This window comes from Schistocerca gregaria, chromosome 8 (genome assembly GCF_023897955.1).
Source record: "Schistocerca gregaria isolate iqSchGreg1 chromosome 8, iqSchGreg1.2, whole genome shotgun sequence".
NCBI classification, from domain to species: Eukaryota; Metazoa; Arthropoda; class Insecta; order Orthoptera; family Acrididae; genus Schistocerca; species Schistocerca gregaria.
In genome coordinates, this window is record NC_064927.1 from 77,816,976 (window position 1) to 77,831,065 (window position 14,090).

General features: G+C 44.3%; 1 protein-coding gene across 1 annotated transcript in view; it reads right to left on the reverse strand.

Annotated features, from left to right (window-relative positions):
* LOC126284060 (D-xylose transporter) overlaps positions 1–12,932 on the reverse strand; it is a 368,523-nt gene extending 355,591 nt beyond the window's left edge. Inside the window, exon 1 of the mRNA XM_049982653.1 lies at positions 12,812–12,932. The gene's annotated coding sequence lies outside the window, so the exon portion shown is untranslated. The remainder of the gene's footprint in view (positions 1–12,811) is intronic.
* Between the last annotated feature and the right edge of the window lie 1,158 nt (positions 12,933–14,090).

Genomic DNA, 14,090 nt, shown 5'->3' on the forward strand with positions numbered 1-14,090 from the left:
GTGATGAGATCATTGCGGCGACGAGCACGGGTCTGTCTGCAAGTTCAGGGACAGCATTTTGAACATGCATTGCATTAAGATTTGTGCAAATACAGTACAGTACAGTCTGTAAATTCTCCACTATTTTCCTTACTTATTTTGCATTGATTTAGTACAATCAACAGGAACTAAAGTAATACAGTATTCTCGAGGAATTGTTTCAGTTTGTTACGTCACGTTTATTTACCAGTTTGCGTTTTTAGTCCAAATGCACTGTAATTAAACTGTGAACTCTGGGAAGTAATTACTTTACGTTGTATTGAATGTATTATCATGTTTTGTTCATAACTCTGTAATAAGCAAAGTATAGCAAAAATTGTATAGAACATTTTTGTCTTATATTTACCTCACAAATACACCCTTAAACTATTTACATGCATTTTTGAATCACCCTGTATACTCCTTATACTCCTTCCACCTCTCTGCTTTCCCTTCTTTGCTAAGAACTGGGTTTCCATCTGAGCTCTTGATGTTCACACAAGTGGTTCTCTTATCTCCAAAAGTCTCTTTAATTTTCCTGTAGGCAGTATCTATCTTACCCCTAGAAAGATAAGCCTCTACATCCCTACATTTGTCCTCTAGCCATCCATGCTTCCTCATTTTGCACTTCCTGTCGATCTCATTTTTGAGACGTTTGTATTCCTTTTTGCCTGCTTCATTTATTGCATTTTTATATTTTCTCCTTTCATCAATTAAATTCAATATTTCTTCTGTTACCCAAGGATTTCTACTAGCCCTCGTCTTTTTACCTACTTGATCCTCTGCTGCCTTCACTATTTCATCCCTCAAAGCTACCCATTCTTCTTCTACTGTATTTCTTTCCCCCATTCCTGTCAATTGTTCCCTTATGCTCTCCCTGAAACTCTGTATAACCTCTGGCTCTTTCAGTTTATCCAGGTCCCATCTCCTTAAATTCCCACCTTTTTGCAACTTCTTCAGTTTTAATCTACAGGTCATAACCAATAGATTGTGGTCAGAGTCCACATCTGCCCCTGGAAATGTCTTACAATTTAAGACCTGGTTCGTAAATCTCTGTCTTACCATTATATAATCTATCTGATACCTTTTAGTATCTCCAGGATTCCTCCATGTATACAACCTTCTTTTATGATTCTTGAACCAAGTGTTAGCTATGATTAAGTTGTGCTTTGTGCAAAATTCTACCAGGCGGCTTCCTCTTTCATTTCTTTGCCCCAATCCATATCCACCTACTACGTTTCCTTCTCTGCCGTTTCCTGCACTCGAATTCCAGTCAGCCGTAACTATTAAATTTTCATCTCCCTTCACTCTCTGAATAATTTCTTTTATTCCATCATACATTTCTTCAATTTCTTCGTCATCTGCAGAGCTAGTTGGCATATAAACTTGTACTACTCTAGTAGGTGTGGGCTTCGTATCTATCTTGGCCACAATAATGCGTTCACTATGCTGTTTGTAGTAGCTTACCCGCATTCCTATTTTCCTAGTCATTATTAAACCTACTCCTGCATTACCCCAATTTGATTTTGTGTTTATAACCCTGTATTCACCTGACCAGAAGTGTTGTTCCTCCTGCCACCGAACTTCACTAATTCCCTCTATATCTAACTTTAACCTGTCCATTTCCCTTTTTAAATTTTCTAACCTACCTGTCCGATTAAGGGATCTGACATTCCACGCTCCGATCCGTAGAACGCCAGTTTTCTTTCTCTTGATAACGACGTCCTCTTGAGTAGTCCCCGCCCGGAGATCGGAATGGGGGACTATTTTACCTCCGGAATATTTTACCCAAGAGGACGCCATCATCAATTAATCATACAGTAAAGCTACATGCCCTCGGGAAAAATTACGGCCGTAGTTTCCCCTTGCTTTCAGCCGTTCGCAGTACCAGCACAGCAAGGCCGTTTTGGTTATTGTTACAAGGCCAGATCAGTCAATCATCCAGACTGTTGCCCCTGAAACTACTGAAAAGGCTGCTGCCCCTCTTCAGGAACCACACGTTTGTCTGGCCTCTCAACAGATACCCCTCCGTTATGGTTGCACCTACGGTACGGCCATCTGTATCGCTGAGGCACGCAAGCTTCCCCACCAACGGCAAGGTCCATGGTTCATGGGGGTTGGGGGGGGGGGGGGGGGGAGGAACACCCCGTATATTCATGCTATTAGTATCGTTATTTCAGCTTTAAAAAAAATTGACCTGTTCCACATCCACGAGGATCTCCTCAGCACGGATCTATGGAACGAAAAACTAATCTAATCACCCCACAACAGGCAACAGCAGTCCACCCACCCTACCGCCGCCCCACGCAACACAGAACCCAGGCTTATTGTGTGGTTCGGCCCAGCAGTGGACCTTCCTGGGGACGTTCACACCAGACGAGTGGTAAATTATGGTGTACGCGTACGTGGAGACTGTTTGCGCAGCAATCGCCGACACAGTGTAACTGAGGTGGAATAAGGGGAACCAGCCCGCATTCGTCGAGGCAGATGGAAACCCGCCTTAGAAACCATCCACAGGCTGGCCGGCACACCGGACCTCCACATTAATCCGCCGGGCGGATTCGTGCCGGGAACCGGTACGCCTTCCCACTCGGGAATGACAATATCATAGACTGGATCCTGGTAAGCTTTATCTGTCCAGGAAAATCTTTTTTAAAAGAAAGAGGAAAATCCTTTTGTTGTGAATGAAATTTTCCCAGAAAAGTTCAGACCGTGCACAGGCTAGCGGATTTCTACCGGAGTCTATCCGTCCGAAGTTCTATTCCGATGAGCAAACACATTGGGGTTCGTGTATGCTGTACCACATTAAGAAAGGGTGTATTTTCCTACATTCTTTTTATACAACAAAAAAAGTATGGTTTGTATCTATGAAGACTTCAGAAAATCATAAAATTTTCTAAATTCCAAATTTAACAAGATGACTGACTTTCAAAATGCATTACATTAGCCTGAGATAAGAACTCAATGTACGTCTTGTAAACTGGAGCACTAGCACCAGAGAGTCCTTTCCGTGTTGGCTAGCCGCTTATTGACAAAATCCACAGAGAAGCGCTGCGCGCCACAGAAACCAGCAATCGGGATCAGACATTACCCCTTATGCAGAAATTTTAGTTAATGCTTACACGACGTGGAGGACACGGTGCAAGTCGTGATTGCAAAGAAAATAACATTGTCTTGTTGGAAATCCACTCAATGAAATGCAAATAGTCGCACTATCAAGGGGTAAATATTAAAAGTTGCGCTGTTACACCATTCGCCGAACTCAAAATCACGTTCATTCTTGGGTGTCGTTTGCAGACGATATAGCTTTGTGCTGCATCAGCAAGGATGGTTTGTAGTGGTGCCTGAAGACTGACTGGAGTCGAGCACTAGTGGAAACGGACCTTGGACTTAACATCAGCGGGAGGAAAACCTTTATGCCTGCGGAAACTCCCAGATATCTTCAGACACCGCGGATTAATTGTGTTAACTGCTGGGAATCTTGTTTCCGAGATACGTAGATCGCAGTGCCCGAGCTGGATGGAGAGGGTGTCCGGAATCCTCTGTGAGTGAAATAGAAATATTAACCTCAAGGGTAGCGCCAATCGTCTCTCCACAGTGGAAACATGGTTCTCGTCAGATCACCGAAGTTAAGCATTGTCGGGCTTGGCTAGCACTTGGATGTGAGACCGCCGGGTCTGCTGGTAAGCTGGATGCAGTCAGCAATGTTGGGAACAATTCAGTAGCTACTTCACTGGAAAGTGGCGGCTCCGGTCACGAAAACTGACAACGACAGGGAGAGCTGTGTGGTGACCATGTCCTTATCCATTGACGGAGGATGACATATCAGTCCGTCGGTACCGTTCGCCCTTCAACGGAGCTTTCTAGTGACATCAAGGGGAAGGCGTATAAAGCATTCATACGACCAGCATAATTATGTGGAGCAGAGACGTGGGCACAACTAGGAGGCAGTGCAGTAAGCGAGGTGTAGTCGAGACGAAGCTGTTGAGGTGGATGGCTGAATTCACCATAGTGGACCTGATTTCAAATGAGAAAATCCGAGCAACTCTAAAAGCTGATGGAGTGTTCAAGAAAGTGCAGAAGAGAAGACACCATTGGTATGAACAGATCACGAGGAGGAGGACAAAAAGTGGAAGAAATATGCCAAGTTAACTGTACTCGAAAACACGTAGAAGAGGGTGCCCCATTCATCTATCGTACCTGCGAGCAAGGATTGGCGAAAAGGCTATGTGTAACGCCGAATGTTTGTTGTAAAGGGGACAGTACGCGTTCAGTATTTACTTAGAATATTAGTCAGTCAATGTAGAAGCGACCGACACACCGTCAGTAACACCGTCAGTTGTCAATGCGATTTTACAAGGAGTATCTGACGCAACTATACTGGATATAGCTGGCAAAAAGCAACGTAAAACTGCAAAAATTGAGGAAGTGCCACAGACCAAAACTTTTCATGAATTATCTTCGTATAAGTTCGGCTAATTCGGCAAATTATTAGTTTCGTACGACACAAAATACAGAAGAAAATACGTTAATGCGAGAATGCGAGAGGCAAGCGCAGTCTGCGGGTAATTAGGATTAACTTTTAGATTTCTGGCGAGAGGCAAGCCACTGAAATTTTTGAAGTTTAGTGCTGAAGTATCAGCAAACACAATTACCGAAATTGTTATGGAAATCTGTGTAGTATTTATATGTGCCATGCAAAAATGTATTCAGGTAATTAATATAAGAATTTTCTACTTTTTTGGGATAATTTAGGGAGATTGACATGCATTTTGCAGAGTCTTACAACGCGTTGCATTATACAGGGTGATTAACTATTGCCACCAAGACCGAAAGTATGATAGTAGCTGAAAAGTTTGTGGGTCAACATTGGCCGTAATATGTCGTTGGTATTTTGCTTCTAGGTGTGGTCGCTTCAGAGATATGAAGGTCAACTTTGTTTTTTTTTTTTTTAAGCGGGATGCTATAGTTTGGTACCTATTTTCTGATAGCCGCTATTGAGACGAATCCAATGATGTGTAACAGTAAGGTCTTTGAACGTCAACGAAGGTTACAAACGTGGCATGAACGGCCATTTACAGGTGGTCGAAGTGATGACCTTTGATATTAATGCAGTGCTGAACTGTTATCATGGATTGAGTGGTATTCCTTACCACGTCGGCACATTTCGAAGCAAATGCTCTGACAATTCCCACTCGCACATCACCGGGTGAAGTTGGAACGTCTTTATAAACAATGTCTTTTACGTATCCCCACAAAAAAGAAATACAGAGGTGTCAAGTGCGCCGGCCGCTGTGGCCGAGTGGTTCTAGGCGCTCCAGTCCTCAACCACGCTGCTGCTACGGTCGTAGGTTCGAATGCTGCCTCGGGCATGGATGTGTGTGATGCCCTTAGGTTAGGTAGGTTTAAGTAGTTCCAAGTCTAGGGGACGGATGACCTCAGATGTTAAGTCCCATAGTGCTTAGAGCTATTTGAACCATTTGAGCATCAAGTCTGGCGAACGAGCAGGCCACGACACATCCCCCGCGTCCAATCCAACGATCTGGGAACTGTCTCTGCAACTCATTTCCAGCCGTGAGAGAAAAATTTGTAGGACACCCATCGTGTTGATACCACATTCCGTTCCTTGTTCCTAAAGGTATTTCTTCCAGCAAGAGACATAATGTTTCTTGCAGGAATGTGGTGTACTTCCTACCATTAAGATTTCCTCGATGAATTAGAAGCCGATAATTCTGTTCTCCAGAATCCCACACCACACATTCACCGACCACTGTTTTTGGTGTGCAACTGGTCGCAGCCAATATAGATTTTCAGTTGCCCAATAATGCATGTTACGCGAATTAACGTTCCCATGGTTCGTGAATGTAGCCTCGTCAATAAATAGAATCAAATTAATAAATGTGTCATCCCTTTGAATCTGAAGTTGAGCCCATCGGCCGAATTCAATGCGACGCATTCAATCCGTACCAGTTAATTCTTGGTGGAGACTGATATGGTAAGGATGATACTTATGGCTATGCAGAACACGAACAACACTACTCTGGCTCATTCCAGATTCCCTTGCAATTTGACGCGTACTAACACATCTCAAACCACAGTGGCAAGAGTACCAGTTTCCGTTGCCTCGTTAGTAACTTTCCTTTGCTGGATATGTTTCCGATGCTTGAAAGATCCAGTTGTTCTCAATTTATCATACACATATTTAAATGTACGACGGTAGGGTAAGTACGTTGAGGATATCTTTCATCGTATGAGCCTCTAGCTCTCGCTGAATTTCGTTGCCATTCTCCGTAAATGAGAAGCATATTTACTTGTTCTTCGAAGGATTACATCTTTCACATTCGTTTGATTCAATGATGCTACAGTTCCTATTACTGCTGTATTCCGAAACCGTCGAATGGTGTTTACATGTCAATGGCACGTTAGATGGATACACCGTATTCGGCAAATATTTACTATTTGCGCGATATACGAGAGACAATCTTCAGAGTGTGTGTTTCGATAAGCGCGAAGTGATAAGAAATACCACTCAATCCATGATAATATTTCAGCACTGCATTGATACCAATGTTCATCACTTCGAAAACCTTCTGTAAATGCCGTTCATGCGACGTTCAAAGACCTTACTGTTACACATCATTGGATTCATCTCGATAGCCGCTATCAGAAAATAAGTACCAAACTACAGCATGCCATTAATAAAAACGAAGCTGACCTTCATATCTCTGACGCGACCCCACCTAGCAACAAAAAACCAACGTCATATTATAGCCCCTGTTCTCCAATGCAACATTTGTCCCTCAAACGTTTCAGCTACTATTATGCTAACCCAACTTTGGTTTAGATCATGTTGACGAGCCACCTGCCTGGAGCTTGTGCTAGGGTTCATCTCAATATCGTGTAGGACTCGGTCTTCCAAATCTGGTGTACGCACAGTCCACCGCCTCCCTGCACGTTCATCTGTCTGGAAGCACCGATATCACACAAACGCGCAAAAAGGGCTTGCGGTATTGTGTGACATGGTTGGTGTCTGTGAGGGTACTTGGTTTGGAAAATTTTGGAAATTTGTGGTAAGGTCTTATGAGACCAAACTGCTGTGGTCATCGGTCCCTAAGCCCATACTACTTAAACTAACATAAACTAACTTCCGCTAAGGACGACACACACACCCATGCCCGAGGGAGGACTCGAACCTGCTACGGGGGGAGCCGCGCGGACCGTGACAAGACGCCTGAGACCGCGTGGATACCCCGCGTGGCGTACTCGCTTTGGTAAAGCCGTGATGCCTCTCGACCGTTTCCGTCTGCTTGGCCGTACACAAACACCATCTCGGCTTGCCCCCTACATGAATACTGGACCATTCTGCTGCCTACAGTACGCTGCGTGAATCACACAGCCTACAACACACTAGGAACCGGCCGAGGTGGCCGTGCGGTTCTAGGCGCTTCAGTCCGGAACCGCACGACTGCAGGTTCGAATCCTGCCTCGGTCATGGATGTGTGTGATGTCCTTAGGTTAGTTACGTTTAAGTAGTTCTAAGTTTGATGACCTCAGATGTTAAGCTGGGATTGGGTCGTTTGGGGGAAGAGACCAAAACTGCGAGGTCATCGGTCTCATCTGATTAGGGAATGGCGGGAAGGAAGTCGGCCGTGCCCTTTCAAAGAAACAATCCCGGTATTTGCCTGGAGCTGTCACGCGGTTCCAGGCTGAAGCGCCTAGAACAACACGGCCACACCTGCTGGCTTTCCCGTTACAAACAAAATTAAATTTAAAGCGGAATTTTACGTGGCCCATGCGGCAGCTCGGTCTAGAACTACTGCAGAGCGATATTCGTTTTATCGGTATGCGTAAACAGAGTCAGTAAAATACGGAGAGTAAGCTAGAGCTCTGGCAGTGACCGAGCACCGCTGCCGCACGCCGCCATCAGCCAGTGCGGTCCAGAGACGTGCAGTGGCTCAGCAGCTGGTCTACTGGTTATTCCTCGTACTTTACTGTGTCTGGTAATACGCGGCTATAAAATACCGCACAGGACTAATCTGGAAACGCTCTTTCGAATGGGCACGTAAAATTCCGATTTAAACATCTTCTTTGTGACGGGGAACAAACCGACGCCTTCCGTCAACCCTGGGTGTCGCCTGCAAAATATGGCCAGCACTATATGTTTGAGCTGGCCCCAGCTACACTTGGCAAAAACGGAACTGCAGGTGTCTGCTGAAACATCAGAGAAAATGGGCCTGCAGATTCTTAGGACAGGCACGCTGCGTATTGCCTTACTAAAACGAACTTCCTGAAAACTTCAGGGTCTTACAATCCACTAAAGTTTTTGAGAACCCCCCTTTCTGCGTAGAAGCATAGGGTTTCTCTCTCTGCGACTCGCTCTTGCCGCTATTAGGTGGCAACGATTTTAAACTGGTTCTTCCCTATTTCACGGTTGGCCCTTCTCCTGTGTTTGAAGATGGTATCTGTTCTTTAGGCTTCATGTAGGTGAGCCTCACCGGCCAATGATCTTCTTCAGTGCGGATGCACTCACATTGCTCAACCTCTTACGAGTATCGGTAGATTGACTGCTGCGAGTAACAAGTATAGTGGGCAGGGGCCCTACAAATGTAGTGTGTGGACAGTAAGTTGGAAGTGTGGGTCTCACACGGAGCGTGCAGAGATAACTCCCTGCAGTCGCACATTGCTCTGTGTCCTCGATGGATCAGTCGGACAGAGCGTCTGCTACGTAAGCAGGAGATCCTGCGTTCGAGTTCCGGGCACGGCTCACATTTTCAACTGTCTCCGTTGATATTTATCAACACCATTAAGCAGCTAACGGTCTGGATTTCATTGTAATTTCATTCTTCCCCTGTGTTGTTGTAAGTAGGCTGTTTAGGTTTTTATGTTGGTGACGCCACGTAGCGCTCTATATGAAAATCACTGAATGTGCTGCGTGCAGTCTGTGGCTGGTTTGCATTGTTGGAACTCGCTATTGTAGTGTTGGGCAGTTGGATGTGAACAGCGCGTAGCGTTGCGCAGTTGGAGGTGAGCCGCCAGCAGTGGTGGATGTGGGGAAGTGAGATGGCGGATTTTTGAGGGCGGATGATCTGGACGTGTGTCCATCAGATACAGTACATTTGTAAGAATGGATGTCATGAACTGCTATATATATTATGACTTTTGAATACTATTAAGGTAAATACATTGTTTGTTCTCTATCAAAATCTTTCATTTGCCAACTATGCCTATCAGTAGTTAGTGCCTTCAGTAGTTATAATCTTTTATTTAGCTGGCAGTAGTGGCGCTCGCTGTATTGCAGGAGTTCGAGTAACGAAGATTTTTGTGAGGTAATTGATTTGTGAAAGGTATAGGTTAATGTTAGTCAGGGCCATTCTTTTGTAGGGATTATTGAAAGTCAAATTGCGTTGCGCTAAAAATATTGTGTGTCAGTTTACTGTTGATCAGAAAAGGTAAAGAGCGAAATGTCTGACTACGTTCAGTGTTGCTTAGCTGTTTGAAAATCAAATAATGTAAGAGGTTTATCAGCACAGTAATTCAATAATGTTTCTAAGGGGACGTATCATTGTCTTGACCATACTGTGCGCGCGAAACCCCCCTCTCCCAACCACGCCGCAAATGTTCTGCTCGCGAGCAAGAACGCGAAAAGGCACGAACGACTGCGATAACAATCCAGGAGTTGTTTAGTCTTGCTCTGTAAGAAAGGCGAATGGTAGAACACAACCCGAGCTTCGGCTCTTGGAGGTATTTTTCAGGTAAGCGGCGCTACTGCAGTGTGTGTGAAGCTGCCTCATTGCTGGCCTTCGCTGTCAGACGTCTTGCTGACGCCATCGAGAAAACCCTCCTGTTAAGTGCTGAGGAAAGGCAGTCATTTACGAGTGGAAACATACTGAGTTAATGGTCTCCATTTCTTACTTGCGTTGTTAACTGACTTTCGGCCTATGAAATAATTGGAAAATTTAAAATTTCCCGGCGAACTGAATACTGAAAGACTTACATTTCGACTGGGCTTGACATGTGCAAATGCTTAGTGCACAGGCCATTCATAAATGGGCATTTCCCCGTGGATTTGACCAAAATCTGGGCACTTACAAAAAAATCACTGGTAGAATGTGTAATTTACCAATTACATTAAGGGCCGGCCGCGGTGGTCTCGCGGTTCTAGGCGCGCAGTCCGGAACCGTGCGACTGCTACGGTCGCAGGTTCGAATCCTGCCTCGGGCATGGATGTATGTGATGTCCTTAGGTTAGTTAGGTTTAAGTAGTTCTAAGTTCTAGGGAACTGATGACCACAGCAGTTGAGTCCCATAGTGCTCAGAGCCATTTGAACCATTTGAATTACATTAAGGGAATGGGAAGATAATCCGATGAAAAGTTAGTAAATGTTTACAGTTACCTTTACATTTGCCATTACTACTGAGAATGAAAGGAAAGAGGAGAAAAGGATTTTTTTTTTGTGCTGACAACCGCTTATCATTTGCAACTTCCAGGCGGTATAAAAAGCATTGTCCTTAGCTGATCGCTTTGTTATGTGATACAGTTTATAATCCGTGTCAAATCACTGAATATTATATGATTATATTATTATTGAATATATTAAACAGCTGGCATGTGTTTCTTAGTGATAAATGTATTCGTAAATGTTACACCGTTTTCAGTGAAAAAAAAAAAAAAACCAGCAGAAATGGTTTACTGTCAGATATAGCGACAGTGGAAACAGATTATAGTTCTCTATACTGCTCCTTTCCTCATCAATTTTCGTATGACTGCGTTTCAGTGAAGATAAAATGAGAAGACTAACCTAAAAAAAAGTTTAACAACAAAGAATCTATGCCAAAGACACTGGAATTGTTCGATTCCTATGCTAGTGGATTCCTACAGAATTCGCTGTTGGTGCAATTGTGGAACTGGAATCGGTACGTGACACACTCCTAACTAAAATAATTACGTATAAACGTTTTTACTCAAATTCCAGTTATTCTAAGTAAACATTAGTGCTATTGGTATTATTCCAAATAAGTAGTAGATAAAATTTTGAGTGGCTGGTAATTACATGTAATTCATGCAGTTCTGTGACTTATTTAGTTAACTGGAATTAGAAGCACTGGTCTGACCATCTAACAGTCGTTTAACTTGATGTTGTTGAGTGAGATGCAACATAACCTCGTCTTTGTGATATTTACAGTGTTGTACACAATGGACTATTGAACAGTTACGAGATTTTTAAGAAAAACTACCTGTTTGAAACTTTTTCTGTTTAAAAAGGAAGGTAGTATGTTTTAAATATTCTCTTAAGGGATATTTACAGTCACATTCCAACAAAATGGAAAAGCATATCAAAAAGTGTTCAAGTGCCCTCAGAATTTGGAAAAAGTGCTCAATTTTAAAATATTAAATATGTGTGCATTCATGCACTATCGAATAACCAAACACGGAGAATAAAGCAAAAGAATGCAATTTCAGAATTAATCTATTGTTGCCATACATTTTGTTTTATTTTAAAACAGTATGCAACTAGCAGTTTTTCCAAATTCTCCAGTGATAAATGAATAAAAACAGAAATTCTTCTCATTTGGGCTCATCCATTTGTCTGCCAAGAAATTCTTTATTGTGAACTATGATCTTTCTTACACTTAAAATGAGGAAATTTGGGAAAGTGTAAGGTTTAATAATTCCAGATCCTTTACATTTTCGCCACCAAAAATTGCAGCTTCTCTATGGAAAAGAGACCTCTTTGTTCCAAAAGCCCTTTTGGTAATAATCGTGGTGCCCAAAAAAATTAGCGCTAGTCCATTCCTGATCACTTCCTCAGCACAAATGCGGGCTCAAACAAGAAGAGTCTAGAACGACCTTGAAAGGTGAAAGGAGATTGGAGCATGACCGGTTCTTAGTGATTTGCCAAAATACAGCATTCCAAAGTAAAGAGATTATATCTCGGCTTGGTGAAAACTCCAATATCATTGTCGAATAAAATGGTTCAGCACTCTTTATTGAAATTTTCAGAATAAATGAACAACATGAGTCTCTTTGAGAACCCGTTTAACAGATCGGACTCTCCCCACTCTTTGACAAAACCTTGGCTACGTCCTCGAGTAGTGGGGTACACTGTTCCCGCCCCGGTGGGGGAGGGGAGAGGCGTGGACACGTGTGGCGGTAGGAAGTGCATCCTGACACGTCTGCTGAGACTGCCAAATTCAGAATAACATGCCGACACCGTGAAGACACAGCATGAGACCAGGAAAAAGAAGATGACGTCGTTTCTAGGCCTGATAATGCTATTATGCTCCGAAACACTTTGTGCATAAAATGGATAAAACGTCTGTTATAGCATTCAAAAGCATTGCCTTTTATTGATTCAATTAGACTATAAATCCTCGGAGAGGTGCATCTGGATCGGGTGAAGCTTATAAAGAAATCAGTTGCATTTTTAATGTTTCTGATCTGCCGATGCACAGTGGCTGCTTGTATCACATTAATGTCGTTTTTGTTTTTTTTTAAGGATCGTCTGTGTGAATTTCCAGAACTGTTCCAAACAGGCTAACAAGTGTGAGTGTGGTTCTGTGTTCCGCACTGAAAATTTTCATCGGTGCGTAACAACAACTTGACCAGCGGTACAGCAAGAGCATGTGTTGAGCAGTATCAGAACACACAGCTCAGGCGAAACGCGTCTCGCAAAACAAATCTAAAGTTTATTCAGATGCATACGGACAGTTCTAATCTAAGAAAAAGGTAAAACAAGGGGTAGTATAAAGGCGAGACAAATCGCAATCGCGTGCTGTGAGGAGGGCTGGCTCACCGTGGCTGCTGCCGTGGGTCCGGAGCCTGGAGGCTGGAAGCTGGAGGCTGGAGGCTGGAGGCTGGAGCCTGGAGGCTGGAGGCTTTGGCGCGCGCCGCCCGACTGTGGCCTCTGCTCCTGGCCGCTCCGGACTCTCCGCTGACGTCGGCCGCTCTGACGTCACACTGCCTCCAGCGCCTGCGAAACCGCGAAATGCTGCCGACCGGTTTCTGACGTGCCAAGCCGGCGTCGCGCCGCAGTCCTGGAGCGAGCTGGAGCCCGACCGCCGCTCTGGAGCAGGCCGGAGCCGTCCAGCGCCGAGCGTCTCCTGCACGCCTCCTAAACGCGCGCCTGTCTGGGGGTCGCACACACACACACACACACACACATACACACACACACACACACACACACACACACACAAATGCAGTGTCCGCCAGAAGAAAGGATACACACTTTAAGGAATGATGAGTATTTCTCATGTATTTATTTTACGTTTAATAATTGAACACACGTGTTGTACAACCTTCAGGTTAGCACATGGTTACTTTAAATGTTCAAACTGTTCACCGTCGGCGTCTATACACGTAACAACGACGAGCTGCCGCCGCAACTGCGTCAGTCAATGTTACAGTGGAGAGAGCTACACATCTCGCTGTAATCTCCTGACGAAGTTCCTTGGAAACTGTCGAACATTAATTAACGAATACAGACTATATTCAGAGCTCCCGAACCTTGGTTGGAACGATGGCGTATTAAAGCAAACTTCGACAAGTGCGAAGTAGTTCTGTTTACACGCAGACCGAAACTACTGCGCAAACATTAACACAGTAGACAGATAACACTACATAAACTCCCAATTCGTTTCCGAGAGAACGTCGGATACCTAGGTGTCTGGCTGGACCGGAAACTTACATGGGGGGGGGGGGGGGGGGGGATCACACCGAATACGTTGCCAGCAGAGCGCACGCGAGGCTCAAACAGCTCTGCCCAATGCTCAACAGCGAAAGCACACTGAATAGGAGGGTGTCGAGGTCCATATACATGACACTGATTAGAGCTCTGATGACGCACACAGCTTCCGTCTGGCGATACGCAGCTCCTACACGACTGCACCGCCTGCATATCAAACAGAACAAACTGCTACGAATCTTTAGCAACACACGCACCGTGGATCTTCACAATGAATGCAGCTTTGAAACCCTCAAGGAAGTATTCAAAAAACACGCCACACGACTATACAGGAACCCGAGAAACTCAAACAATCCTTTCACCCTTACTTTGGGAAACTATGATCACA